Source organism: Bos javanicus, chromosome 8, assembly GCF_032452875.1.
Source record: "Bos javanicus breed banteng chromosome 8, ARS-OSU_banteng_1.0, whole genome shotgun sequence".
NCBI lineage: Eukaryota > Metazoa > Chordata > Mammalia > Artiodactyla > Bovidae > Bos > Bos javanicus.
In genome coordinates, this window is record NC_083875.1 from 86,438,188 (window position 1) to 86,443,285 (window position 5,098).

Genomic DNA, 5,098 nt, shown 5'->3' on the forward strand with positions numbered 1-5,098 from the left:
TTAAGACAACTTTTTCACTTTCCTCTTTCACTTTCATCAGGAGGCTCTTTAGTTCCTCTTCACTTTCTGCCATAAGGGTGGTGTCATCTGCATATCTGAGGTTATTGATATTTCTCCCGGCAATCTTGATTCCTGCTTGTGCTTCATCCAGCCCAGCATTTCTCATGATGTACTCTGCATATGAATCAAATAAGCAGGGCCACTATATACAGCCTTAAGGTACTCCTTTCCTGATTTGGAACCAGTCTGTTGTTCCATGTAGCATACATAAGAAATAAACTGGTTTTAATAAGCCACAAAGATTTGGCGGATGGTTGTTACTGCAGCATCACCTAGGTGATCCTAATTTATACACACTGTGTATCTTCATTCTACTTCTATTCATTATAGACAGTTAATGATAGAATCCTTTGTTGGAAATCATTTCCTTCAGAAGTCTGAAGGCCCTGCTCCACTGTCTAGTTTCTAATAATATTAATGAGAAGCCTGATGCCATTTTACACTTGATCCTTTTTGTGTGACTGTTTTATCTCCTCTTTTAGGAGATTTAGGAGCTTTCTATATTCTCATTTTTCTTAACCTTTACAAAGTATAAGTAGTTGTGGGACTTCTAGTATTCAGCGGGTTGGGCACTTGAGGAAGTTTTTCAGTCTGGAAAACTCATGTCCTTTGGGGAATTTTCTTATATTATGTCTTAGCTTGCTTCCTCTCTACCTTTTCTCATGCACTACCTTTCTGGAACTCAAGTTTTTAAATCTTTCCATTCCTAAACTTATTCTCTCATCTCTCTGTCTTTTGTCCCTAATTTTAAAAATCTCTGCGCTTTTGTTTTGCTTTCTGGAACATTGCTTCAACTTTATCTTTCAAGACTTTTAGTACATTCTTTCATTTCTGCTTCCATGCTTTAATTCTGAAGAGTTCTTCCTTATTAGCTAGATGTTCATTTTTATGACATATGGCTCTTGCCTTGTGGTTGCATTATATTCTTCTTTTTTTCCCTAAAAATATATTTTTTCCTTCTTCATTTCATAATAACTGTGTTCCCCCAAGTTCTTTTATTAAATAAGCTTTGTAATTTTACAATAGTTTTAGATTTACAGAAAAAAAACGTGAAGGTAGTAAAAGGCATACATAACTCACAACCAGTTCCCCTATTATTAAACAGCTTACACTTGTACGGTACATTTGTCACAGCTAAAAAGTCATTTGGGTCAAGTCCTTTTTATTCCTTGTTTTAGTGTTTTTCTTTCATGTTAAAGGTTTTTTCAACTTTGTGGTGAATCTTGGATGGCCATTCATACTGAAAAGTTAGGGAAATCCTGATACATAAAGTAAATGGGATTTTACTGGGCTTTAGTTAAAAAGTCTTTTCAGAGGCTACAGTAAAGTCTCTCACTATATTAATATTCATTTTATTCAATCTCTGAGTGGCAGCAGTCCAAGGTAGGAAAAAATTAAAATTTTAGAAAGAAATTTTAAGTTTAGAAATATTTTTCAAATGTACTAATACCTAATATGATCAAATAGAAGTAATATCTGAGGAAATATGATAATGGAGAAAACAGAAGACAATTTTAAAGTAAATGCAGTTAATACACCCAGAAAGGAGTGCTTTAAGGCATAGCCTTTATACCTCTTTTCTTCTGTATCTACATTTGTTTTCATTTCTATTCCTGATCTCGCCTCTGAAATTCAGATCCAAACATCCACATGTCTTCAGGACATCTCCACATATATATCTACCATGTGCTTTCCAACTTGCTCACCTTATCTTTACCATCTCAGGAAATGGTACTGCCATTTACTCATTGATTCAGGATAAAGACCTTGGAGCATCCTGACCCTCCTTTCTCTCCCAACCCCCCAAAGCAAATCCTATCAGCTCTACCTTCAGATGATGTCTCTGGAATAATGGCTTCTCACCTCATCCAACTTTACCAACTGCATCTAAGTCAGGAGTTTTGCAGGAACTTCCCTTATCTTTCTGAATGTTGAGTTTTAAGACAACTTTTTCACTCTTCTCTTTCACTTTTATCAAGAAGCTCTTTAGTTCTCCTTTGCTTTCTGCCATGGTAGTCCTGTATGGATGTGAGTTCAACTCTCAGAAAGCTGAGAGTTGAAGAATTAATGCTTTTAAACTGTGGTGTTGGATAAGACTCTTGACAGTCCCTTGGACTGCAAGGAGATCCAACCAGCCCATCCTAGAGGAAATCAGTACTAAATATTCATTGGAAGGACTGATGCTGAAGCTGAAACTCCAATACTTTGGCCACCTGATGCGAAGAACTGACTCACTGGAAAAGACCCTGATGCTGGGAAAGATTGAAGGTGGGAGGAGAAGGGGACTACAGAAGATGAGATGGTTGGATGGCATCACTGACGCAATGGACATGAGTTTGAGTAGGCTCTGAGAGTTGGTGATGAACAGGGAAGCCTGGCGTACTGCAGTCCATGGGGTTGCAAAGAGTCAGACATGACTGAGCAACTGAATTAACTGAACTGACCGTTACCATACAATTACCTCACATCTTTGGTGTTGCTTGAATTCCCAAAACATCTCATCACTTGGTCTTTCCTCTACCTAGATCACTCTTTCACCAAAGATTCATACATTTCATGTCTTTATTAAGAGTTCTGTCCAAACAAAATCTCTTCAGAGAGCCTTCCCTGTGCACTCTCTGTAATTCTTTCTTTCTGTACATACTTTCCTTTTCTTCATAGCAGTTCATAACACTAAGCCATGTTATCTGTTTATTATCTATTAGTTAGAGTGTAAGCTCCAGGAGGGCAGGGATGTGAGTATTTTGTGCATTTCTATGCTCCAGTGCCTTAGGAAGTAAATGCTCAACAAATAGATGTGGAATGAATTCCACATCTAGAATTTTAAACAATTAGCATTTCTAGAAATTAAAAATGATCACTGAAATTAGATTTTAAATCAATGATCAGATGCGCTGAATAAGAACAACTAAAAATAAATAAAGTGGATTAGAAAGTTGACACCAGGAAGTTTACCAAAATGAAGCTTAAAAGGACAAAAATTGGAAATTTGAAGAAAAAGTTAATTTATATAAAATATAAATATATACATATAAAGAAAAAGCAGTTCTTAACTGTGGCACAACATGCATACATAACAAATTTTACAATTTTATCCACTTTTAAGTGTGTAATTCAATACCATTAAGAATTCTTTTATGTGCTAAGTGACTATTTGTATATCTTCTTTGGTGAAATGTCAGCTCAAATCTCTTGTCCTTTTTTTGACTCAGTAGCTTGTTTTTTGTTGTTGTTCAGTTGTAGAGGTTCTTTATTCTGAATGTTAATTTCTTACCAGTTATGTAGTTTGCAAATAATTTCTCCCATAAATAATTTTTAAAAAAAATCACATAAATGAAATAGAAATAGTAAAAAAAAAAATTGTTCTAGAACTGAAGAAAGACATGATGCTTCAGCCTGAAATAAACCACCTGGTACCCAGCAAAATAAACAAAAAATGTTTAACATTACTAAAAATTATACTTGTATGTGTATGTTGTGTTAGTCTCAGCCTACTGATAGAGATACTGTTGGTTAACAATGCCTGAGACATTTGCCCAGGGCCTGTATTACTGTGGCAGCCTCCACAGGCATTTTCTTGAACTGAGCCAACGTCCCTGGTCCAGCCCTTGTGAATCTTATTATGACTGCAGTATGCACTTCAGCAGAAACCATCAGAGAACTTTAAAGAACAAGATTATTACTCACAGGTTTTGGAGAGTCCACAGCATGCTTCAGGGCCATACTGTAAAGCCATGGGGTGGGAGAGGGGGAGAGAAAAAGAGAACTTGGAGAGAATCTGGGGCTCTGCCTTTGTTAGGGTCCAAGGTTGGGGTGCTTAGGGTTTTGCAGGTTCACTCTGTCCAGGAAGAAATTTTTCCTTCAACCTTGTAGATGCTTCTGGCTAGTCTAAGAATTAAATTGACATTGAACAGATTAACAGGAGAAAATCACGCAAAAATTTAATAACAATGTGTACATTGTAGAGACCCAGGAAAACTGGGTAACTCAGCAAAATGGCAGAAACCCTCACCTTACATATCATCTTTGGCTGGAGACAAAATAGGATGTTGTGGGTAGTGGTTTGGGACTTCAAAGAGGAGGAAAGCAATTTACATGGATATGGAAAAGCAAATGTTTGATAAATAAATGTCTGCTGGGTCATGCAGAGTGGGACAGAGAGGAATTCTAACAAGCACTTTTCTAGGTTCCTGCTACATGCCCAGTTCATACCATAGTTATCTATGGTAACTGCTCTTTTATCTACAGTCTTTAAGCAGTTAGGAGGAAGGTCAAAGGTTCTTTCTGAGTCTTTTGGGCTTTGACTTTTTTCAGCTCAAAATCATCTGCATGCCAAAGAAACATTTTGGAGGGGGTAAATTTTGCTCCTTTGCAGTCCCATTTTTGAAACTTGAAGTTTCACGGTCCAGAAGTTAAATTGATAGATTGTTTTATATCTCTTTGAATCAGTCTCTTAGTCCTGATAACAGATCAGTTTAGTTACTTATTTCAGGAAGCGGAGATGCAGGTGGGCTCTCAAAGTTAGGTCTATAGGGCATGGGCAGTCAGGTATTTTATAAGAGGCATTTCTATGGAGATGAAAGAAAAACAATGCTTAATGATTGGAGCACGTTGTAAACCCACTGTCTTCAGTCCTGAGTGCTGCCAGTCCAGATTCCTCAGTGTCAGGTCTGAAGCATCTTTTGCAGTTTGGAATGTCTCTGAGGATGTCTTTGGGTGTTTAGGTAACTTCTCTGTTGGCTTACATAGCAATAAGCACAAAGATTGTCTAAACATGGGCTATTGTGGTCATCTCTCTTAAATTTATATCGAGTTATTCATTTTCAGTTTACAGAGATTTAGGAAAAGGGAAGTTTTAGTTCTCAGTGATTTCAAGTCAAAAGTGGGAGAAATATTGAAACATTAGTTTGAATGTTATAGTAAAACTTTTGAGGAAACTAGAATTCAGGATCCAGTTCAGCTAATAAGTGGAAAAGCAAAACCTTGAAGATAACTAACAGAACTAGAATCTAATATCTATAACTGTGTATTAAAGTTC